Consider the following 26852-nt stretch of genomic DNA (forward strand, 5'->3'; position numbering starts at 1 on the left):
TGTCTGCAGTCTCCAATTTATGGAACTAAATCATATTTGAATGATTGAATAACCTCTACACTTCCAAAGAATTGCCCCAGGTAGACAGAACTGAACTAGTACAAAACTTAAGAAAGTGAATAGAGTAAGAGTTTCTATTGCTTAGAGTACTTCTCTTTTTTGGTTAAATAAGGATTTACATTAACTAAAACAGTGACAGCTACAAAGTTCCCATATCTTGGTACAAAGTACCAAAGAAACAAAGGTCGGTTGCTTTCACAAAAAAAAAAAACCATAGTTTTACCCTCAAGATTCCTTCAAGATATCAACTTAAGCATGGCTTCCCCCACCCCCACTTTCACTCCCTCTACTCTTTTGTTTTGGTCAACCACTTTAACACTCATCTTGTTGCAAGTCCAGCTCTGTTCTAGTTCATTTCCATGACCCAAAAAGTAAAACACAACAATGGTTGCACTTTGCAGCAAATAGGAATCTTCCATGGCATTTACACGTTTCATGGGTAAACTTTATCTGCTAAAAGCCTTCCCATTTTTGTTTGCCAGCTTTCACTTGTTGAGTGGCCCTTCTACTTTTTTGTTGTTGAATAACAAATAAAAAGGCCAAGTAACCACCTCAAAGAAAAAGGAAAAAAGAGATAGAAAAACTCATCAACTAGACCCACAACATTTCAAGCTAAGAAAACATAGAACAAAAGGAAGAGAAGAGGAACTAAAAACCCATAAAAACTTACTTGATGTGAGAAGGGTGAAAGATGGCAGCAACTTGCTAAAGATGAGAGAAGGGGAAGAGAAGAAGGTAGAGACTGTTGGCTCCATTAGTTTTTGATGATAATAAAACATTCCCATTTATTTGTGTCTAATTCCTTTACTTAAGTGTGTAGGAAATTAATACATTAAATTAATTTTTTAAATCTTCAAAGAGTATTTTTGAAAGAAAAAGAGGGATAAAGTCAACAAGATGTAACTGAATAACAAGGAGGAAGCTTGTTGGTTAAACAAGGAAGAACATTGGTTGACCAAATTTCAAATTGGAGAAATGACGGGCTGAAGAGCTTGAGAAACAGAACCAACTTAGTCAACCAAGTCAGTCAACTAAGTGTCCTCTACCAGAATCTGTAAACCAAAAACAGAATCAACTTAGTCAACCAAGTTAGTCTACTAAGAGCTCTCTGTTTACAATTTGAACCAGAACACTACAAGATAGATTAACGGCTAGAACCCATCCTCAACTATTTCCAACGGATATAAACTGCCAAACTGCCATCAGAGTTGCATCTCCAAGTATAAAAGGGTCTTCCAACAATGAGAAACAAGTTTTTTAGAAGCTTTGAATGAGATTTGAGCTATAGAAAGTAGAAAAACTAGAAAAGCTTCACTGCACTTGTATGCACTTAAATGCCTACTTTTTGTCATTGTATTTAACACTTATCTTGTACCAATCAGATCAACTTGTGATCATAAGTACTTTCTTTTACCACTTCTTCTTGTATACTTAGAGTGAGAAAGTCACTTTAAGGGGTTTTTCAAGCTTGGGAAAGCTTGAATATTATAGGTTATGGTTGAGCCTTGGAAAACCACTTTGGGTTTTAGTTGAGCCCGTGAAAAACTAGTGTAAAGGTTTTGGCTGAGCCTGGGAAAAGCGATTGTAAAAGCTTGGTGAAAGCTTGTGAATTTCACTAGATTCTTAGTGAATCGTTAGGAAAATCCTTGGTTGGATAATCAAGGTAGTGGATGTAGGTCTTGGACCAAACCACTCTAAATTGTTGTGCATCTTATACTCTGCTTTTAATTTCTTGAGTTTTGGAAATTAGTTTCACATTGTCAAGAGCCAAATTGTGTTATTCACTCCCCCTCTATCACACATTAACGGGGACCAACAATTGGTATCAAAGCTAATTCCCTATTTTTAAGGCTTAACATCCTTTGGGAGGATCTAAATGGCTCAACAAAAAACCATAGTTGCTGAGGGACAATCAACAAATAGACCACCTTTATTTGATGGCTTTAATTATCCTTATTGAAGCACTAGAATGTCAATCTATATTAGGGCTATAGATTATGAAATGTGGGACGTCATAACTGATGGACCTTTTATGCCTTTAACAGTGAATGTAGTAACAAATGAGTTGATGCCCAAGCCAAGGTCCGAGTGGACTGAGGCTGAAACTAAGAAAGTTCAAGTAAACTTTAAGGCCATCAACACATTACATTGTGCCTTGACCCCCACTGAATTTAATAAAGTCTCAAGCTGTACAACAGCTAAACAAGTGTGGGAAAAACTTAAGATAATCCATTAAGGGACTTATCAAGTAAAGGAGTCCAAAATTGCTCTCTTAACATATAGTTATGAAATGTTCAAAATGGAGCCTGGTGAAGACATCACCAGCATGTTTGATAGGTTTACAAACATTACATATAAATTAAGTCAGCTAGGTAAGCCTATCCCTGAACATGAATTAGTTAAGAGACTGCTTAGATGCCTACCAAAATCTTGAAAACCAAAAGTGACTGCCATTAGAGAGGCTAAAGATCTGAACATCATCACTCTCGATGAGATATGTGGTTCTTTTCTCACTCATGAGTTGGAGCTTAAGGAAGAAGAAGAAGACCAAAGGGAAGCAAAGGAAAAGAAAAAGAGCATTGCACTTAAAGCCAACATTCTTGAAGAAGAGCTGGAAGAGCTTTCCTGTGATGATGATGAAGATTTAGTTTTTAGTTACAAGAAAATTCAGAAAACTAATGAGCAGAAGAAATCAAAGGCTAACTAGAAGAGGTTTCAAGAAAGACCAAGGCGCTTTATGTAAAATAAGGAACAAAAATGACTCTAACAAAAAGGAGGATATGATCTACTACAAATACAAGAAACCTGGTCACTTCAAGTTTGAGTGTCCATTGTTGAAAGATGAAACCCCCAAGAAAAACAAGAGATCCAAGAAAGTAATGGTGGTTGCTGCATGGTCGGACAGTGACACATCAAGCTCTAAAATTGATGATGAAAAATCTGAGAAAAGAGTAAACGTTTGTTTAATGGCACAAGACGATGAAACAGAGGTACCCTTATCCCCTTGCATTAATTCTTATGATGATTTATAGGATGAATATGAATGCCTTTATGATGAATTTGAAAAACTTTTTCCAAAATACAAGTCATTGAAGAAAAAGGCTGCATTACTTGAATTTGATTTGGAACAAATCAAATAAGAGTTCACCTCTGTTTTTAAGCAAAGAAATATTTTTCAAGCTGAGTTAGAACACTCAAAAACAGACTTTGAGTCTTTAAAACAAGAGCTGGAAAATAAGTCTGAAGTCTTGCAAATAACTCTTGATGAAAACACAGCTCTTAAATGCTTGAAAAATGAATCTTCAAAAAGATATGCATACCACAATAAATATTTAGCTAAAGTATTACCTAGATGTTATAATTGTGGTAAACATGGTCATTTGTCATATGACTATTTTAAGAAAAGAAAAGTGCAGAAAGTTAAGAAAATTTGGGTTCCTAAGGGATCCTTTGCTGCAGCTAACACTCAAGCACCCATCAAAGTATGGGTACCTATAAAGAAAAATTGAAATTCTGTTTTATAGGTTGAGCTGGACTTAAAAAAGACATGTTCAAGAGCTTAGTTAAGGAAGAAACAACCTTGGTACTTGGATAGTGGCTGTTCATGACACATGACAAGACATGAAGAGTTGTTTGCTCAGTTGGAAAAGAGAAAGGGAGGAACCGTATCCTTTGGAGATGATTCAAAAGATAGAATTCATGGTATAGGTACGTTGGTAAGAGTTCCCAAACTCAAATTAGTCATGTGTTGCTAGTTAAAGGCTTAAAGCATAATCTACTAAGTATTAGTCAATTATGTGACAAAGGATTTAAAGTATGCTTTGATTCAACTAAGTGTGAAGTGATTGATATGAGTACAAATGAAATCTCATTTATAGGAAAAAGGTTGAAGAACATGTATGTAATTTTTCTTGAAGACCTTGATGTGAATAGTGAAGTATGTTTTGTTGCAAATGCTGAGAATGATAGCTAGTTATGGCATAAAAGGTTAGGACATGTAAGCATGCATACAATGTTCAAATTAATAAAGAAAAATCTTGTTGTTGGACTGTCAAAATTGAAATTTGAAAAAGATAGGATATATGATTCTTGCCAACTACGAAAGCAAGTTAGAACATCCTTTAAGACTAAGAAAATAGTGTCAACATCTAGACCTCTTGAATTGTTGCACATTGATCTATTTGGTCCAATAAGCACAACTAGCTTAGGAGGTAAGTCATATGGCTTTGTAATAGTTGATGACTATTCTAGATATACTTGGGTATACTTCCTTTCTCATAAGAATGATGCTCTACAATCATTCTTAAGTTATTTTAAGAAAGGAGAAAATGAAAAAGGACTAGCCATAGTTAGCATAAGGAGTGATCATGGAGGAGAATTTGAGAATGATGAGTTTGAAAAATTTTGTAATAAAAAGGGGTTGGATCACAATTTTTCTGTACCTTAAACACCCCAGCAAAATGGAGTTACAGAGAGGAAAAACAAAACATTAAAAGAAATGGCTAGGACCATGTTATGTGAGAACAACCTACCTAAATATCTTTAGGCTGAGGCAGTAAATACAGCAGCTTATATTCTTAATAGAGTCTCAATAAGACCCTTGATTTCAAAGACTCCATATGAACTTTACAAAGGTAAAAAACCAAACATGTCTCACCTTAGGAGTTCTGGCTGTAAATGCTTTGTATTGAACAATGAAAAATAGCCCCTAGGGAAGTTTGATGCAAAGAGTGATGAAGCAATATTTTTAGGATATGCATTAAACTCAAAGGCCTATAGAGTTTTTAACAAAAAGACCTTAATCGTTGAAGAATCAGTTCATGTAGTTTTTGATGAGTCAAATACATTACAAAAAGAAGTTCATGATGATGATGATGATATAGGAATTCTAGAAAAACAAATGGAGGAAATGAGCTTAGAGAACAATAAAAATAATGAAGAAAGCTCATCTATAAGAGAAAATGAAACTCCATTTCTAGGAAATCTGTAAAGAGCAGAAAATCAGCATGATGATCTGCCAAGGAGTTGGAGATTTGTAAGAGATCACCCACAAGACCAAATAATAGGTGACATTTCACAATGAGTTAAAATTAGGAAAGCAACTAGAGAAACTTATGAGTTTTCAGCTTTTATATCTCAAATTGAACCAAAAAACTTTGAAGAAGCTGAAAATGAGGAAAGTTGGATAATGGCCATGCAAGAAGAACTTGATCAATTCACTAGAAATCATGTATGGTCATTGGTACCTAGACCTTCAAATCATCCTATTGTTGGTACTAAATGGGTATTTAGAAATAAAGTAGATGAACAAGGAAATGTAGTTAGAAACAAAGCTAGGCTGGTAGCAAAAGGATATAATCAAGAAGAAAGAATAGATTATGATGAAACCTTTGCTCCCGCAGCTAGGATTGAAGCCATAAGGTTGTTGCTAGCTTTTGCATGCTTCATGATTTTTAATTATACCAAATGGATGTAAAATGTGCATTCTTGAATGAACTAATTCAAGAGGAAGTTTTTATAGAACAACCACCTAGTTTTGAAGATTATGAAAAATCTAATCATGTCTTTAAGCTTCACAAAGCATTGTATGGATTGAAACAAGCTCCTAGAGCTTGTTATGAAAGGCTTTCAAAATTTCTAGTTAAAAAAGGATATGATAGAGGCAGCATCGATACTACATTGTTCATTAAGAGATATCTAAATGATTTAATTGTTGTGCAAATATATGTAGATGATATTGCATTTAGTGCAATTAATGAAGCTTTATGCAAGAACTTTGCAAAGGAAATGCAGGGTGAATTTGAGATGAGCATGATGGGAAAGTTGAAGTACTTCCTTGGTCTTCAAATTAAGCAAAGTGAGGAAGGAATCTTCATCAATCAAGAAAGATATACTCATGATATGCTCAAGAAATTTGATATGTTGAAGTTGAAATCAATTTCCACACCAATGAGTACATCTACCAAAGTTGGCATAGATGAAAAAGGAAAAGATGTAGATCAAAAGCTCTATAGAGGTATGATTGGCTCTCTTCTTTACTTAACAGCAAGTAGACCAGACATTCAGTCACAGCCTAAGGAATCACACCTAACAGCTGTTAAGAGAATTTTTAGATACCTCATAGACACTCAAGAACTAGGAATATGGTACTCTAGAAACAAAACTCTTAACTTAGTTGGATATTCAGATGCTGACTTTGCTGGCAGCAGAACTGATAGGAAAAGTACTAATGGAACATGCCAATTTTTAATAAGGATGCTTGTGTCTTGGTCCAGCAAGAAGAAAAACTCAGTAGCACTATCTATAGTAGAGGCTGAATATGTTTCATTAGGTAGTTGCTGTGCACAAATCCTTTGGATCAAGCAACAATTAAACGACTATGGAATAATTATGCATAATGTACCAATATACTGTGATAACACAAGTGCAATCAATATATCAAAAAATCTTGTGCAATATTCTAAAACTAAGCACATTGAAATTAGACACCATTTCATTAGAGACCATGTAGTGAAAAATGACATTAAAATAGACTTTGTGAATACTCTACACCAATTAGCAGACATTTTTACCAAACCACTGAGTGAAGATAGATTTTGTGAGCTTAGAAGAAATTTGGGGATGGTTAATGTGAAGGAATTATAAGAAAATCTTTGACTCTCACATTGAAAATAGAATGCATTCAGTCGACTAAGGATTTCTTAGTCAACTAAGAGTGGCCTAACATCCTTAAATAATAAGACTCAGTGAGTTTAATGAAAAAAGAGTAAATTGTGGTAAAAATTTGATTTATCGGGTGTTAAGAGGAAAATAGCAGAGTTGCCAAAGGTAAATAATCAAAATTTTAGAGGGAGATTTGAAAATATAAGGAAATACAAGTATGGCGGTTCTTAAAGGAAGATGAGAAGTATTTTGAGTAATACTGCTGCCAACCTCTTCTTCCCTCTCCTCTGTAACCCGCTGTTCTGAAAACAAAAACCTAAATCTTCCTAGTTGCCTCTAAAATCGACTCAAACCTTCATAAATTTCTAGAACCAAAATGGCTAGAATATCTCAAAGTAAAGAAGTATCAAATAAGAAGAAAGGAAAAAGGCCAATGGAGGAAGAAACTGGAACAGAAAGTCAGAAAAAAAAAAAAGAAAATTGTTCCTGCCTCAGTGAAGGAAATAGTTGAGAAACTAAGAGAAAACAAGTAAAAAATGCACAAGAAGAAAAATACAGAACCCTAACTCCAAAAAGGTATTAGTTTCTCTTCTTTTTTGAAATTTAGAAATAAGTTACATGATTATAGATTCAAGAATATAGAAAATGCACCAATCTCTTGCGAAAAGTTTATTGATTGGAAGAGTTTTAAGGAAAATGTAGAAATCCAGACCAGTCTATCTGAGTATTTTGATGAGCTTAAACTTAAAGGTTACAACACCTTTAAGAATAGGTCATATAGTCCAAGTCTGGTTAAAGAATTTTACTCTGGCATTGCTCTGAAAGAAAAAGAATTAGTAGAATCTGATGACTATGTAGAAGATGGGTTGAATGTCTATTTGAATGGAAAAGAGTTTATTGTGACTGCTAAAGATTTAGGGAACTTGCTGAAATTAGAGGGTCAAATAGGTGAATTTGAACTTCCAGAGTAATATGATCTGTCCTCACCATGAGAGATTATAACTGGAAGAAAAGAAAAATACTCCTCTAAAAGTAATTCAGGTCTAATAATCAATCCACAGATTAGGATACTGCATTACTTCATTACAGCAAATATTCAAGGGAGGAGTGGAAGTCTTAGCTGCATCAGCCTCCGAGATCTTTGGTTGATGGAGCATGCTTTTAATGGAGTGTCTCTAAATCTGAGGAGATTTATGATTGAGAAAATGACAAGTGCCTGCAGACTTGATAAAGTAAATCTGCCATATGGGAATGTGATTACATCCCTTGTGCAGAAGAAAGGAATATGGGCTAAAAGGTATGATATGGACCTGGTGAAAACTAGAGACCAAGCCATTTATTATGGTAGCCTAATTAAGATGGGGTCTGTGCTAGATGGAAAGAAGTTTATCAAAACCTCTAAAATTGGCCCAAGAAAAGATCACAGTCTGCCTGCTCAACCTGAAGAAGCTCATTCCAGATTTTCGAATGAGATGATTTTTAATTTGCTTATGAGGATTGATGGTAAGCTGACTGACCAAGGAGTGAAGCTACAAAAAATGAAAGATAAGATCACTTAGTTAGAAAACAAGCTGAAGGAAAAGGAAAACATGGGGTCTGAACCTGTGGCTGCAGATGGTTTTGCCGCATCCAGCACTGCACCTACAAAGCAAGGTGCTAAAGGTTCAGTAGAGCTAGTAGAAAAGTCTGCAAGTTCGACACTCAAGCAAAAGGCTCTACCTACAAGTCTGCTAGTCCTATTCTGCAAATTGAGGACTCCCCACAAGGAGTTGAACAGTTAGCCAAATCACATTCCCTTTAACCTCAAAGCAAAAATGACTCAAAACAAGGAACTGAAGTAGTTGGTGCAGAAATTGAGAAATAACAAGCCTCTTCTCCAAACTCAGAGAAAGTTTCCATTATGGACATTTTTCATCAAATGGTTAGAGAGGAACAAGCTGAAAAAGACACTGTCATGACAACAACTTAGAAGGATGGTGCAAATGTAAGAAAAGGAAAGAAACCTGCTTCAACTCCTAAACCAAAGGCAAAAACAGGGAAACCAAAAGCCACCACAGCACCACTAGTTGAGGCAAAACAACCAACCAAAAGAAGGAAGACTATGGCAACCAAGACAACTTTTCTCAAAAGAAGAAAGTCTTCTAGATTGACAGAAAAGTCCAAACCAGTTTTAGCCTCTTCTTTTCAAAGTCCAATTCATATTTCAGACAAATCTACCCCAGAATCCTTTCCTAGAAAGTCATATCTTCTCCAAGAACCCTCTTCTTTTCCTCTTAACCCTTTTTATGGAACTAAATCCTCTCATTCTACTTCATCCAATGAGTAGAATCCCCCTTCTAAGATGCTAACAAAAAAGGGGAGTAGTATGGTACTAGGGTAGAGGAACCAAGAACCTAGGAAAGGAAAGAAAGCAGAACCAGGGGAGCATGAAATTAGAAAAATAGGAGATAGGAAGCATAACTAGTTCAGGGGCATTTTCGAAATACTTTTTATTCAATTGATATTTGTGCCTTGGTGGCACTTAAGCACTCAGCTTTAATTTTATCATTTATATGGATGTATGTGAAATATGAATGCTGATATGTTTATGATATTTAACTACTGTAAACTGAAGTATGTTGATGTTTTGATATGTTGACCTTCACAAACAAAATCTGCTGCTAGTTTGCTGATATGGATTTACATGCTGATAAGATAATGTTTATATAATGTTTGATGAGAATGAGTTATAGATGAAGCAAAAAGCATATCAATTGAAATGTGGATGATGTAGACACAATCTGAAATCAATTTACTGTTGACAGCTGCTGGAACATAGATAAAAATCTGTCAAAACTTGCAGCTGAAAATCTCTGGATGCAAATCACTCTATATTGCTACACATATATATTCTCTAAATATTCAATATCATTTTCTATATGATGAGAATAAAACTGGTTGAAATAAAATAAGCAAATATGCACACACTAAGGGGGAGCAATCCTCAATTCTTGCATAAAACTAAAAAGAATTTAAAATGATACTATGCTGTTAATCAAAGAGTGTTTTGTCATCATCAAAAAAGGGAGAGATTGTTGGCTCCATTAGTTTTTGAGGATAATAAAACATTCTCATTTATTTGTGTCTAATTCCTTTACTTAAGTGTGCAGGAAATTTAGTACATGAAATTAATTTTTTAAATCTTCAAAGAGTATTTTTGAAAGAAAAAGAGGGATAAAGTCAACAAGATGTAACTGAATAACAAGGAGGAAGCTTGTTGGTTAAACAAGAAAGAACATTGGTTGACCAAATTTCAAATTGAAGAAATGGCGGGCTGAAGAGTTTGAGAAACAGAACCAACTTAGTAAACCAAGTTAGTCGACTAAGTGCCCTCTACTTGACTTTGCAAATCAAAAACAGAATCAACTTAGTCAACCAAGTTAGTCGACTAAGAGCTCTCTATCTGCAATTTGAACCAGAACACTACAAGATAAATTAACGGCTAGAACTCATCCTCAATCGTTTTCAACGAATATAAATTGTCAAACTGCCATCAGAGTTATATATCCAAGTATAAAAGGGTCTTCCAACAATGAGAAACAAGTTTTTTAGAAGCTTTTAATGAGATTTGAGCTATAGAAAGTAGAAAAACCAAAAAAGCTTCACTGCACTTATTTGCACTTAAACGCCTACTCTTTGTCATTGTATTTAGCACTCATCTTGTACCAATCAGATCAACTTGTGATCATAGGTACTTTCTTTTACCACTTCTTCTTGTATACTTAGAGTGAGAGAGTCACTCTAAGGGGTTGTTCAAGCTTGGGAAAGCTTGAATGTTATAGGTTGTGGTTGAGCCTTGGAAAATCACTTTGGGTTTTAGTTGAGCCCGTGAAAAACTAGTGTAAAAGTTTTGGCTAAGCCTGTGAAAAGCCATTGTAACAGTTTGGTGAAAGCTTGTGAATTTCATCGGATTCTTAGTGAATCGTTGAGAAAATCCTTGGTTGGATAATCAAGGTAGTGGATGTAGGTCTTGGACCGAACCACTCTAACTTGTTGTGCATCTTATACTCTGCTTTTAATTTCTTAAGTTTTGGAAATTAGTTCCACACATTGTCAAGAGCCAAATTGCGTTATTCACCCCCCCTCTAGCACACATTAACGAGACCAATAGAGACTAGAGACTAGAGACTGGAGACAGGATGGATGAGAGAAGAGGAAGAGAAGACGGTGGAGATTGGAGAGTGGAGATGGGACGGCAAAGAGGAACCAAACAAAGAGATGAGATTAGCATTTAGGTTTTGGAGTTTTTTATGTAAAATGTCTATAATGCCCTTCGATTAGTTTGGTTAGAAATTTTTCTAACTGAAATAAAATCGAAATAATGTTACAAAGCGAACTATCTTAACCAAATTAATTGAAAAACTGGACTAACTGAACCGAAAAAATTGAACTCATTTCGGTTCAGTTGATATTTGCTCACCCCTACTTAACACTCACACCAAAAACATCAACTTTCTCTCCTTCTCACATTACCCGAACCTTCCTTTCACTCCCTCAATCATTTCCCCATAAAACCCATTTCCCATATCTTTTCTTTTGTAAACATTGGCTTTCGATGTTTAATGCTTTTTGGCTTTTTTTTGTTGTGATTTCTAGTTGGTAGAAATTAGGATTTTTATTTTTTTATTTTAGGGATTTTTGTAGGGTTTATCTAAGGTTTTTGGCTATTGGCTTTTTTAGGATTTCTAGGGTTCTTTTGGGAATTTTAGGTTTTTCAAAAGTTTTTTTTTGAAATCTAACCTCCTTTACAAATAGGGGAAGGATTTTTAAGATCATTCCTTCTTGTTTGCTGCCAATGGTAGCGTCCTAGTGGTTGGCTGCTGCTAATGGCAGCGTATTTGGGTTTGGTAGCTTGCTGCCAAATCCTTGACTTTTTTTTAAAAATTGACTTTTCGCAAAAACCTTAGCTAGAAGTGGTGTTTGTTTTGGAGGAAAAGACATTGGGTCTTAGGGAAATGAGAAAAAATGACTGCTTGGCAGTCCAGTCTTTGCTAGTTGTCACGACAGTCGAGCAAGCATGGCAGTAATTCAATTTTTTCTCTTTTTTTCTCTTTGCTTTTCAAATTAATTTTTTTCTTTGATTTTACCTTAATCTTGGTTTATTTATGTTTTAATCCATTTTAAACTTAATTACCTAGTTAAATATGAAATTAAAAAGGTAATGTGGTAAAAGCGGGTGTCTACAATGTTCACCAACAAAGCCATCTATAAAGGAACTTCCAGCATTGGATCTTAAAGCTTTGCCAATACATTTGAGGTATGCTTATCTTGGTAACTCATCTACTCTTCCTATTATTATTTGTTCTACTTTTACTAACATATAGGAAGATAAGCTTTTGACAATGCTAAAGGAGCATAAAAAGGTAATAGGATGGACCATTTCCAACATTAAGGGGATTAGTTCATCCATTTGCATGCACAAGATCTTTTTGGAAGATGACCATAAAGCCACCATTGAGCATTAAAGAAGACTCAATCTTATAATGAAGGAAGTGATAAAAAAGAATATCATTAAATGGTTGGATTTTAGCATCATTTATCCTATCTCTGATAGTTCTTAGGTGAGTTTGGTTCGTGTGTGCCAAAGAAAGGTAAGATGGCTATGGTAGCTAACTCAAATAATTAGCTCATTCCCACGATGACAGTGACTGGATGGAGAGTATGCATGGACTACCGAAAACTCAATAAAGCTATAATGAAGGATCATTGTCCTTTAATATTTAATGATCAGATGCTAGATAGATTGGTTGGTAAGGAGTTTTATTGTTTCTTGGATGGATATTCTGCCTATAATCAAATAGCAATAGCTCCTAGTGATCAAGAAAGATTACCTTTACATGCCCTTATGGCACTTTTGCCTTTAAAAGGATGCTTTGCAATGCATTTGTTACTTTTCAAAGATAGATGATGGTAATCTTTCGAATATGGTTGGGCAATGTCTTGAGATATTTCTAATGATTTCTTTATGTTTGGTAATAATTTTGATGATTGTCTTTGAATCTTGCTAGGGTCCTCAAAAGGAGTGAAAAGACAAACCTAGTGCTAAATTGGGAAAAATGCCCCTTCATGGTGCAAGAAGGCATTGTTCTTGGCTACAAGATTTTGAACAGAGTCTTAGAGGTGGACAAGGCCAAGATTGAGAGAATTGAGAAGCTTCCACCGCCAACTTCAGTGAAAGGTTTTAGAAGGTTCTTAGGACATGGTAGGTTTTATAAGATGTTCATTAAGGATTTTTCTAAAATTTCCAAACCTTTGTGCAATTTGTTAGAGAAAGATGTCCCTTTTAAATTTGATGATGTATGTCATGCTGCATGTTTAGAATTAAAAAAGAAATTGGTATCTGCACTTATTAATATAGTTCCAAATTAGAATCTCCCTTTTGAGCTTATGTATGACGCTAGTGACTATGTTATAGGCGTAGTGTTAGGCCAAAAGAAAGCAAAAATTTTTCATTCTATCTATAATGCTAGCAAGACATTGATTGAAATTCATATGCACAACACTACCACTGAAAAAGAATTATTAGTTGTTGTGTTTGCATTTGATAAGTTTCGTTCTTACTTGGCTGGCACTAAGGTTATTGTGTACACTAATCATTTTGCACTTAAGTATTTGATTGCCAAGAAAAATGCCAAGCCAAGATTAATAAAATGGATTCTTTTGCTACAAGAATTTGATTTGGAAATTAGAGACAGAAAAGGCACAGAAAATCAAGTAGTAAACCATCTGTCAAGATTGGAGAATGACAACCAAGGTAACGATTTAACTTTAATCAATGAGACTTTTCTTGATGAGCAATTGTTGCAGGTTGTTCAAAAGAAATTACCTTGGTATGCTAATTATTGATATGTGCATCAAATACATATATTTCATGCAAGATTAAATACCTAATTAAGCTAACTTAGACTAAATTTATGATCGAATTTAGGTGTTTTAATTATTTTATTAGTTTAGTTTATTATATGTTTTAATGTTTATTTTAAGTTAATAATGTTAGTTTTATGTTAGTTATGTTTATTTTATGATTTTATAGGAATAGAATTGAAAATAACTTCAATTGATGAAAAACGGAGCATAATGGACTAGTGCTCATTTTGTACATGTTTTAGTATTTCAAAAATATCTCCCACTAAAAAAGTCCAAATGACATGATTCTTAGACCATTGGAAAGCGAAGAGGCAGAGCTACAACTTTCATATTTACCACTTTCCCCAATTTTACCCTAAAAAAGGAGAAAAATGCACCACAAGACAACACTGCGAAGTTAGAATCCAGCACCATGGCGATCTGGGTTTGTAAAGATGCCTTTTCGAAGATGGGAGTTTGAATTAGACCAAAATTATGTTTGTGAGCCCTATATATACATCCTTATGAAGCTAAATTGAAGGTTACGCCAAAGAGAATCAGTTTTAAGTTATTTTTGGAGGAGATTAACCACTAAAAACTCAAGAAAAACAAGATCAACTATGGAAGATTGAAGATTGAAGATTACCAACCTCTAGTTTTCTTTCTCTATCTAGTTTTTTGTTTCTTTTGTTTGAGATGGTTAAGCTCTATTGTTTTATGTTCTTTATTTTCAATTATGAATAGCTAATTTCTTTTCTCTATGATTGCAATTGAACTCACATGTAGTTTAAATTTTTAATCTTTTTCTTGCTTATTTTCAATGAAATTGAATTATTTATTCCAATTTGTTCTTAATGCTTTTAACTGCTTGATCACCAATTAAATTGATTTGAAAATCTAAACATAACTTAAGAAAGGGAATTTAGTGTAGGCCAAGGTTCGAATAGCATATGATCATATTTACTTGCTTGGATGAGTAAATTTATATGTGTGTAGGATAAAGATATACCTATATGCCGTATGTAGCCAGTATTAAAGCCTCAGCTTAATGAGTTTGTGTTAACTTCACTACACATAAAGATATAGTGTTTTGATTAAATAAATATTTTTTATAAGAGTTTGGAGAGAGCCTTATAAATAATTGAGGATTTTAGGTAAGCAATTCAACTCATTAGAGTAAGTTTAGAGAGAAAGGTAAGATTTAGATGAAGTGTTAGGGATATTGTAATCTTAGGTTTGTTTGAATTGATTTTTCTCTAGTTATATTATTGCTTTGATTTTTTTAGTTAGATTTTTGTTAATTAGATTTAGTTAGTTTTTAGTTGAATTAGTTATTTAATTTCGATTGTTTGGATAAGATTGAATTGTATTAATTTTAATACTTAGTAAAAGTTTAGATCAATTATCTGTGAGAATGATACTTTACTTACCTTTATATTATCTATTCGATACATATACTTGCATAGGTAGAAAATTAAAACAACAATTATGTCAATTACATTGTCAGTAACCTTCTACCTCCTAATTTAAATTTTCATCAGAGAAAGAAATTTCTTCATGATGTTAAATCTTATGTTTGGGATGAAACTTTCTTATTTAAGCAATGTGCTAACAGAATTCTTAAAAGGTGCATTTCGGAGGAAAATTGAAAGCATATTAAAGCATTGCCATTTTTAGACTATAGGGGACATTTTGCAAGAGATAAAATGACAGCAAAAGTGCTTCAATTAGGTTTGTATTGGCTTATTTTATTCAAAGATACTCATAATTTTGCTTTGAATTGTGATAGGTGTCAACGAGCAAGTACGATTTTCAAGGAGGCATTAGATGCCACTCACCAATATCTTGGAAATGGAGATCTTTGAGGTTTGAGGCATAAACTTCATTGGTCCTTCCATTTCATCCTTCAACAATTGCTCTATCTTATTAGCTATTGATTATGTGTTGAAGTGGGTAGAAGCCACGACATTGCCTACAAATGATGCAAAAGTTGTATTAAGGTTTCATAAGAAGAACATTTTCACTAGATTTGGCAGACCACGAGCAATAGTAAGTGATTAAGGTAGTCATTTTTGCAACAAGTATTTTCAAGCTATTTTTGCCAAATATGGAGCGACACATTAGGTTGCAACTACCTATCATCCACAAACAAGTGGATAAGTTGAAGTCTCCAATCAGGAAATCAAAAGGATTTCGAAAAAGGTTGTGTCCCCATCGAGGAAGGATTGGGCTAAGAGATTAGATGATGTGCTTTGGGCATATAGGACTACCTATAAAACTCCAATAAGTATGTCTCCTTATAAATTAGTTTTTGAAAAAGCATGTTATTGGGCCATTAAGAAGTTGAATTTTGATTTGGAAGTTGTTGGTGAGAGGCATTTGTTGCAATTGAATGAGTTGGATGAGTTTAGAATAGATGCTTATGAAAATGCCAAGATCTATAAGGAAAGCACTAAAAAGTGGCATCACAAGAAGATTGTTGAATGTCACTTTGAGCCAAGCCAACATGTGCTTTTGTTTAACTCTCGATTGATACTATTTCTAGGCAAGTAAAAATCAAGGAGGTCAAGACCTTTTCTTGTTTCAAGAGTGTTCCCACATGGTGTAGTGGAAGTTGTTGATGGCAAGACTAATAAGAAGTTTAAGGTGAATAAGCAACGGTTGAAACATTATTGAGGAGGTGACATCGACCATCAACACTCCTCCATCAATCTTTCTGACCTAAATTGAGATTGGAAAAGAGTCTGGTTAAAGACTATAAATAGAGCATTACTTGGGAGGCAACCAAGTTTTCCACTCTTAGTCATGTTTCCTTAGTAATTTTCTTTATGTTTCATTAAATTCAGAATTTTTAATTTTTCATTTTAATGTGATTGAGTAATTTTTCTTTGTTGTTTTCTCTTTTTGAAATGTTACATATATTTCTCTATTTTACTCTAGTTTACATTCAAAAAAAAAAAAGCAGCACTCTTGGCACTGCGAGGCTAAGTGAGTGCTATTATTCTAGAAAGGTCAGTGTCGCGGCATTGAACAACATTTTAAAAAAATTTGTAATACTTCAACCGAAGCCCACGACACCACGAAGCCATGTTGGGTCCCTTTGCCCTATGTAAACATCATTTTCCCCCTTCTTCCTTATTTGAACCCTAGCTCGTAAAATTTTTCATTCTCTCTCAACAAAAGTGTAGAAACTTCTCACACGCTTTCAAAAACACTTGAAAATTTTCAATTTTCTTGCATAGAAACACTAGTTTCAAGGATTTAAAGCATCTTTCCTCCACCAAACATCAACAAAGTGTAGAATTTTTTCAAGTAAGTGGCTAGTTCTTTCTAGAATTTTTATTTTTGTGGAATTGGACATTGTGGAAGAGATTTATTGGTGAATATTGATGGGTTTTTGCTATATTTGATAATATGTTCATTGTGCTTGAAGATTTTTTTAATTATGTTGGTGGTTTTGAGGTTTTGATAATCAACAAGGGTGAATAGTGGCAATTTTCTACACTTTATATTGAATAGTGTTAATTTGGTGATTTTTGGTGATGTTCACATTTAGACTATTTTATGGAAAGAGTTGAGTAAATTGTAAGTTTTAGTAAATATCTTTGTGGTGCATTGGGTATTTGTGCTGAAAGTTGAATTTTCATTGTGATTAAATTGTGAGAATAATATCATGGCACCTAAGAAAGCTAGGAGAAGTAATAGCAACTGCTTTGATAAAACTAAGTTTGTGTTAGCTGAGGCATTTACGTGCCATACTCAATCCTTGTTACAAAAGTCTCTGGTATCGAAAAGAGGCATAAACATACCTGTAGACACCTATTCTTTTTCCCCCTAATAAAAAATAATAAATAAAATGAATAAATCACAATGAAAAAAAAGTGAGACATATGGCCTCCATAGTCAACTCCTTCAAGAAGCAGCCTGCGTAGAGCATTCAATGCCCCTTGGGTAGTCGAATTTGAGTCACCTTCGACTACCACCCACAGATTTTCTTTGACTTAGAGCTCTTCATCTATGAAATCATGCTCAGAAGAGCATGATATCACTTTTTAATTGTCAAAAAATTTGGACAATCAAGTTTTATAAAAACCCTTAAAATTGTTGGTTAAAGAGGAGATTGGATTTCAACAAAAACTCGAGAAATGAAAAAAACAGCAGCCAAAAATCTCATTTTTAAAAAACCCTAGCCTACCGAAACCTAAAAAAGCCCTTGCTAGAAGTCTAAAAGTCCTTAAGAAAACAAGAACCAACATACCTTAGTTTTTTACCAGCCGAAATTCCTAGCCACAATAAAAAACTAAACACAAAAAAAAAGAGGAACCAAAAAAGGCAAAACTAATTAAAAAAACAAAAAAATAATAGGATCTAGGATTTCCTTTTCTTTTCTTTTGGGATTTAAATGGTTTTGGAGAGTTTAGGTTTCGGATTGGGTCACTTTCGAAACTAGATTGAAGGAGAAAGAGAGAAAAGGCATATAGGTGTTTAGTTAGAAAGAGAGAAGAGAAGAAAAATTTTGGCTTTTGGTTTTTTAGAGAGAAGATGGAGAAGCCGACGGTGGAGAGAGAAAACAAAAAGAGAAAATGAAGGGGAAAGAAGAAAAGTAGATTATATACCCTAAGGTTAGGACCTAAAAAAATGGCACCGCTTTGGAAGGTGAAGGGAGAGTGAGTTTAGGCCTAAACGACATCACTTAGAGGGCCTTTGAAGCACCAAACGGTGCGTTTTGAAAGGGATCAAACTTTCTTATTTAAGCAATGTGCTAACAAAATTCTTAGAAGCTGCATTTCGAAGGAAGAAATTGAAAGCATATTAAAGCATTGCCATTCTTTAGACTATGGGGGACATTGCAACATTTATTCATCAAATATTAAATATTAAAATTATTTGTTAGACTATTAAACTATCTATATCATTCCCCTCCACTTGAGAAAAACTTAACCTTGAGTTAACTTGTATTTTTGAATATAAGGGTTCATTTGATGAATAAAATGGGTAAATATCCACCATATTAAATGTTTTGAAAATTCCTATTATGTTTGGTATATCCACAACATATGCATTGTCATTGATCTTCTTCAAAATCTGGTATGGTCCATACTTCTTAGGCTGCAACTTACTATAAGTTGCCACTAAAAACCTTTCTTTTTGCAGAAACACCATCATCTGATCTCCTACTTCAAAAATTTACTTTCTATGATGTTGGTCTGTAGCTTTCTTGTACTTAGCATTAGCTTGTTTTAATTTCTGTTTCACCTCAACTTGAACATCTTGCATCTGATTAGCCATATTTTTTGCAGCTGCACTAAAACCAAGAACTTTAGGCAACTTGATCAAGCCAAGAGCATGTTATGGCAACTTTGTGTATACAATAGAAAATGGTGATTTTCCTGTGGCATTATGAATAGCATTATCATAAGCAAACTCTACTTGTGCTAATGCAAAATCCCACTACTTTGGTCTATCTCCACAAATACTACAAATCAAATTGCTAAGGGTTCTATTTACTTCTTTACTTTGACCATAGTTTGTGGATGAGCTGTGCTACTGTAATTCAAGGATGAATCAAACATCTTTCACAAAGTCTTCTAAAAATGGCCAAGAAACTTGTTGTCTCGATCTGAAGTGATGGTTCTAGGCACACCATGTAGACGAACAACCTCATTGAAAAACAATTTGGCTATTCCGCTTGCATCTGAAGTCTTCTTGCAAGGAATAAACTATGCCATTTTAAAAAACCTACCAACAACAACAAAAACAAAATCCATGCCCTTATGTGCTCGAGGCAATCCAAGCATAAAATCCATAGATAAATCCTCCCAAATATTTTTTAGAGTAGGTAAAGGCATGTACAAACCAGTATTTTAGGACTATCCTTTTGCAGTTTGGCATATGTAACATCGTTGCGTAAATCTTTTTACATCTCTTCTCAAAGGTGGCCAATAATATCTTTCTCCAACAGCAGTAATCGTCTTATCATGACCTAAATAACCAACAAAACCTCCACCATGCAAGTCTCTAATAAACCTTTCTCGCAATGAAGTTTTAGGAATGCAAAGCTGGTTGCCTCGCATTAGAAAACCATCATGAATGTAAAAATCCTCAATAGGTTGATTTGTTATACACTTCTCCCATGCATCACAAAAATCCTCATCTTTATGATAAAATTCCCCAATTATATCAAAACCCATAATTTCTTGTCTCATTGTCATTATCAAATCTGCACGTCTAGTCAATACATCTACTACTTTATTCTGTACTCCCACCTTATGCCTCAACTTAAAAGAAAACTTCTGCAGAAACTAAGACCACCTGTCATGATGTCTTTATTGATTCATTTCTAGCTATTCAAGTACTTCAATGCCTCATGATCCAAGTACAGAACAAATTCTTGCCTGACCAAGTAATGATCTTAATTTTTTAAAGCAAGCACAATTGAATAAAATTCTTTGTCATACGTGGTCCACTTACATCTCGCATCACTAAGCTTCTCACTAAAATAAGCTATCGGTTTCCTCTTTTGTGAAAGAACAGCTCCTATCCTACACCACTAGCGTCACATTCAACTTCAAATAATGTATCAAAATCTGGCAATGTTAAACAAGAGTTGTACATAACTTCTCCTTTAACACAGCAAAACTAGTTGCAGCTTCTTCACTCTATTGAAACTTCCCCTTCTTTAGGCACTCTGTAATAGGCACTGTAATATTACTGAAATTTTTAATAAAATACCTATAGAATGTCACCAACCCATGAAAACTTTTGACTTTTGGTATTGTTTTTGGGGTAGGCCATTATCTAATAGCTCGAATCTTCTTTTCATCCACTTGAATTCCATCTGCACTAACTATGTAGATCAGAAATAATAGCTTATTTTTCATAAAGTTGCACTTCTTTAAGTTCACATACAGCTTATTTTCCTGTAAAATCGTTAATGCCTCACGAATATAAAAAAGATGCTCCTCTTTTGATCGACTACAAATAAACCACAACAAATTTTTCAATAAAAGATTTTAGTACCTAATTCATCAATCGCATAAAGGTAGTAGTTGCATTAGTTAACCCAAATGGCATTACAAGCCACTCATATAATCCTTCCTTCATTTTAAAAGTTGTTTTCCATTCATTTTTAAGGCTAATTCGAATTGGTGGTATCCACTACGAAGATCAATCTTTGTGAACACCTTAGCCCCATGTAACCTATCAAGCATGTCATCTAGACCATAAATTGGAAACTTGTATCCAACAATAATCTCGTTAATGGCTCGATTATCCACACACATCCTCTAACTCCCATCCTTCTTTAGAGTTAGTGAGGCGGGAACTGCACATGGACTCATGCTCTCTTGGATATGTCCTTTACACTGTAATTCCTCTACTTTCTCTTTGAGAATCTCATTTTCCTTTAGGCTCATCCTATAATGAGGCAAGTTTGGCAAACTAGCACCAAGAATTAGATCAATATTGTCAAGCCCAGCTTCATAATATGTTTATTATGCCATTCTTATAGAAGAATGCATGTTTGCTTACTTGGGTACCTCGAAAATCATTAAAGGACGGCAATGTACCAAATGGTACAATTAACTTGAATTAAGCCTCGAACTAGTCCAAATAGAGATTTTAAGATGAAATTGAGAATTTTAAAACCTCAAAATGACTTAAAATGATGATTCGGAGTTCGAGGACCGATTTGGAGTTAAATTGGGATTTTCATGACCCAAGATCAAAATGGTCATTTTGCCACCCGAGGTTACGAGGTGAGTGTTGAATGAAATTTTTAACTAAGATTGATCATTTGGAGTATAATTTGAGTTTAAGAAGTGAAGAATTTTAATTTCGACATTTTTTCGAGCATAGGGGTAAAATAGTCATTTTGCCACCCCATGGGTAAAATTATAATTTTACACCACCCAACACTTGTCTAGCACATGGATTTTACCCATTATTATCATGGATGATTGAAGGATTTTATGTGGTGGAAAAAGAAAGCTTAATAGTTAAGAATTTAAAAATGGACCAATGGTAAGCTGAGATGTGTCAAGCTTTTATTGCTTTATTATTTTCCTTATAAATTAGCACAAAACCAGCCCATTTCTCTTCATTATGGCTGGCCAAAGTAAGAACAAAGGAATAAAAGAAAGAACAAAAACCCTATAGTGAAAATTCAAGAGAAAATTGGTGGATTTCAAGTAATCAAGCAATCAAAGGTAAAATTTCTTATTTTGACTTGTGATCTACCTTTCCCATACATTCTTTTGCATTTTTCATGGTTGAATCACATGATTTCATGATGGGTATCTTGCTGGCCGAACACTTGGAGAGAGATTTTGATGGTTGTTTTGGTTAGATTTTAAGATATTCTAGTGTTTTTAGTTGATTGGTGATGTGTAGCATGAAAATCAAGCAAAAAAAATTCATGTTCTTCCATAACCCTCATTGGCCGAATTCTCCATGTGGAATATGGATGGTGGATTTGATTTTATTTCAAGTGAATTGGTTAGGAAATGATGAATTATGGTGTAAGAATCAAGCTTGAAAAATTATACTGTTAGTGCACCCACCATGGTCGAATTTTCCAAGAGAAAATGTGAGGATGATTTTGCCATATTTCAAGTTATTTAATTTGTGTTTGATGATTTGGAGTTGAATTGGACGTATTGGCCAATTAATCGGGTGATAGATCGAATTAGGCCAATACCATTTTATTTAGGTACACAATTGAACTTATATTGAACACCGTATTTAGATGGTTACCCAAACAATTTACATCCTATTTCATGTATTAGTAAAGAGCCTGAAATAGATTTATAATGGTATGACACAGTATATTGAATTATGTATCGTGTATTGTATATAGGTGGTGAGCCCTCTAACAAGGGTAAAGACGCTATGTTAGAGGACTGAGAATAGGAGTATTTCAAACTCCTGATACAATGTGTAACCGTATCATCATCTTGATTATCTGAAGTGAATTTTAATTTATTTTTGTGATTTTATGAAAAATGAGTTTAAATGGCAAATCTTTATGTTTTATAAGCAAAATGTAATTAAATGAAATGATTTTATAAAATTGTCTTGAAATTGAAAGATGGTTTTGAAAATGGAGTAATTGGAGACTAATTACTGTGTTATAAATCATGGTTTGAATTGAATGGCTTATGATAATATTGGCATGAATGGCTGAATTGGTATTTGTGTTGAAATATATGAACTATGTATTTAGCCTTGAGAGGCTGGATTGTGATATAATTGCCATGTCATGCGGTTGAGATTTTATTGTATGGTGGGTTTAGCTTGCTGCAGTGGGCAGGTTCCATGGACCAGCCTATTAGAGGGGCACGGTAACCCCGTTATATTCTTACCTCGATCGGAGAGGCGTGTAGGGTAACTCTCGAGGTACAACTTTAGAGTTCACTTTATGCCAAACCACCACGTGAGGGTGAACTCAGCCAACGCCAAGGAACGGCTATGTTTCAAAATAAAAACATGATTTATGCGTACATTACCTTTTAACAGCCTTGGCGGACTCGGTTGGAATAGCCCCAAGCCAAGGTATCCCTGATAACTGAGTATGAGAATGATTTTGGCACGAGCCAAGCTTTTCAGGAAATCATAAGCCTTGTTGTTTATTTTAGTGAAATGAATCTATTTTATCTTATTAAAATGAGTTCGAATTGCTGTGAATCATTTTTATGCTAATCTATTTTATCTATCTCCATTTACTCGGCTTTAGATATTTTAGATGATATTTGTTTACTCATTGGGATTATATAATCTCACCACCCTCATTTTCACCCCTTTCAGGCTCAGGATAGTCGGTAGATAGCTCATTTCATTGAGGGCTACAGTTGGACTTGCATCCTCAAAAACTGTAGGTTTACTGCTTTTGATACTTTTGATCGTTCGTGGGCCCACGTGTCACTGTAAATTAAATCTTATGCTTTGGTTATCTGTATTACAGTAAGTATGAATTTATTTAGCTTTTACGCTACAAAAATTATTTACCGGTAACTCTATAAATATTGTTTTATAAGAAAATAGAATATTTTATTGAATATTTTTATTTTATTCAAATAGTTATAATTTCACTTTAAATGAATGTTTTAGACATCTAAACTTATTTTTTATTATGAAATATGTGTTTTCCACTCGTATGCTACATTTTTAGCTAGTTTCGAGATTTTTGAGGAAAAATGACCAAAATGCCCCTGTGAGAAAAAAATTATTTTTCTATTGTTTTGATTTGGAAATAGTTTATAATCTCTCAAAACATGATACTTAACAACTGTTGCTCATAGGGGAGGTGCGAAAACTGATATTAAAGTCTTGCGAGATTTCGGTTGGCATTTTCGAGCAATGAATGTCTATCCGGATATAGCAGCGGTTGTCACGGGCTCAAGGGGAGTACCGGGTTGTGACAAATATGGTGTTGAATATCCCTCATGGATGGTAAACCGTCAAGTAAATATTTTGGCATCACCTCATTAAATTCTTCTAATAATAGTTTAACTGTTTTTGGATGCTCTACTATTTTTTGATCTTTTTCATTCGACAACACTTGCTTCATAATCAGAGCATGCACCTCTTTGACTCCTTGAAAGTAGCAGCTATCTCATTCCTTGAATGAGTAAGGGTAAAAAAAGTTCGCCCTTCCACTTTAGAGGCTTTGGTTTTGGCACTTCCTTTCGTTAGCTATAAAGTAAACTTTATGCAATCTTTCTCCAATCTATAGGTGTTTTCTTTTCCATCATGTTGTGCTGCAACATCAAATTGCTAAGGTCTACCAAATAACAAGTGACAAGCATCTATATCCACAATATCACAATGTACCTCATCCTTATATTTACCAATGAAAAAAGTTACCTTGCATCGTTTTGTTACCTGAATCTTTTCTACTGCATTAATCTAACAATAGTATAGGGATTGAGGTACTTTTTAGCTTTAATCCCAAACTCTCCACAACATCTTTACCAATAATATTATCACAACTACCATTATCAATAATCACATCTAATAAACATTTAGTGATAGTACACCTAGTTGGAAATAACTGCTTTCACTGAGTGTTATCCTTTTGTTTTAAAGAAGACATCATTCTTCTTACCACATAATTCTAGCCATTGTCATAATCGTCGTACTTGTCATCATCCCCATCTGGATCATAGCAAATCTCTTCATCCTCTTTTCCTAGTTCTACCGCATGAATTGCTTTTTTGATAGAACATTTACTAGATTTGTGACCAAATTGATTACATTTGAAACACTTTCCTAGGGTTAGTTTGACATAGGGATTTGTAACTTTTTACCCTTCTTTTGCATCTATCACTTTCTGCTTTCTAATTGCCTTTTCCTCTCTATACTGGTCATTACATGCAAAATATCATGAGCTGATTGATTCTTATTGTTGCATGCTCTATAATTATCCCCATTGTAACTTTTGCGAGAATAATCAAGTCTATTCTTTTCCTATAACATCAGTTCTAAACCAATATTTCATGCTTTAGATAAATTTTGCAATACCTATACCCTTATCTTTTCTCTAACAAGTGGCTTCAACCCTTCAAGATACCTTGCAACCTGTTGCCTTTTAGTCTTCCTCAGGTCATTCCTCTCTGCCAATCTCATAAATTCAACAGTATACTCATGTACAATTTTTTGACCTTGATGGCATCCTTGGTACTTCTGGAACAAAATCTGCTCATAATCAGAAGGGAAAAAATCCTTCTGTAACAGTTGCTTTATCCTATACCAGGTTTTAACTACTGTTTTCCTTTCACGATTTCTTCTGGACTGTAACCTTTCCCGCCATGCAAAAGCTCCATCTTTTAATATGCAAGCGACAAGTCTCACCCTTTTTCCTTCTAGAATCTCCATATATTTGAAAAATCTATCTATTTCTACAATCTAATCCAAAAATTCTTTAATATTTAGAGTCTCATTAAAGCAAGGAATATCCACCTTTAATTTGAAATCTTTGGTATCTCGATCACTATAATCATTCCTTCCATGTTCAGTGTATCTCACAAGTTATACAAAATAATCATCTTCTTTGTCTGAATCTTCCTTGTACATTTATTGTCTATGCCCATTTGCAAGAACAGGTCTGCCGATAGGTTGTCCATGAGCTACATCACCTTTGGTATTTCGTCATTTTGATTTTTGTTGGCATATATTCCTAAAGCATCAAATCGATCTGCAATTTCTTCAAAACATCATTCCAAAAGTTGGAATCTAGGATCCATTATTTCCTTCAAAGCTCTCAACGCCACCCCTTGATCTTGCACTGCAGATCGCAAGGTCTCAGTTCCATGATCTTCACCATGAGAACAGTCGTCTACCATAATTGGGTCACATGTCATTAGATTAGGCAAGTTTTTCCCACTTTGATACCAATTGACACAGCAAATTAGCGTGAAAACAAAGGCTAGCACTCGACAGAGCCTTTAAAATTGATAACCAAGTTTCAAACCAAAAACTTACACTCAAAATTTAAGAGAAAATATAATATCATTTAATAATTCAAAAAAAATAAGTTCCCTAAAAACTAAGCCTAATAGTGCTATTTATAATAGTCTAATTCTACTTAATCTAAACTTAAAGTGCAAGTAAAGTGAATCAAAATAAAGAAGTATGCTACCTTAGACTTCCTTGGAGTACAAGAAAAGTAAATTTCTAAATCCATATTTACTTATCGTATAAGTAAAATAAAATGAAAAGAAAACTCTAAATACTAAATAATAAATAAAAAATTAAATATTAAAATAACTTGTTAGATTATTAGACTATTTACGTTAGATCTTGATGCCATTGTGAAGGAAAATGGGTAGTTGGAATAGTAACTTTGAGACAATGGAACCTATTTCTCGACACAAGAATTCATTTTTTTACTAAAGGTGTATTTTGTCATTACTTGGTTGTAACCATACTTGAGTTTTGGAATTCAAACATAAAAAGTTGTAATCATCATAAAATTTGAACAAAATTGCTACTGTGGCCATCATTGTACCCTTTGTTTGTCTTCTTTAGTTTTGTACCAAATTCTCATAAATTTGCTAAACAAATTGGAATAAAAAAATGGTGACGCCACCAACCTGGTTGAAACTATATCATATGCCACATTCACATCTAAATTATTAGTAATATAAGCCCATTTTTCCAAAAAAAAAAAGTCAACCCATTTAATAAATTTTTTTATTTTTTAAAAATAATTTTACTAGTTATAACATGGGCTTTAAGTAGATGTT

At 34.0% G+C, this 26852-nt stretch overlaps 1 long non-coding RNA gene across 1 annotated transcript; it reads left to right on the plus strand.

Annotated features, from left to right (window-relative positions):
* On the plus strand, window positions 23967-24429 carry LOC108663432. The gene is made up of 3 exons (XR_001929412.1): window positions 23967-24069; window positions 24182-24241; window positions 24341-24429. It is a non-coding gene; the product is annotated as an uncharacterized LOC108663432 (long non-coding RNA).

The sequence above is a fragment of the Theobroma cacao genome, chromosome 9 (genome assembly GCF_000208745.1).
Source record: "Theobroma cacao cultivar B97-61/B2 chromosome 9, Criollo_cocoa_genome_V2, whole genome shotgun sequence".
Lineage (NCBI taxonomy): Eukaryota > Viridiplantae > Streptophyta > Magnoliopsida > Malvales > Malvaceae > Theobroma > Theobroma cacao.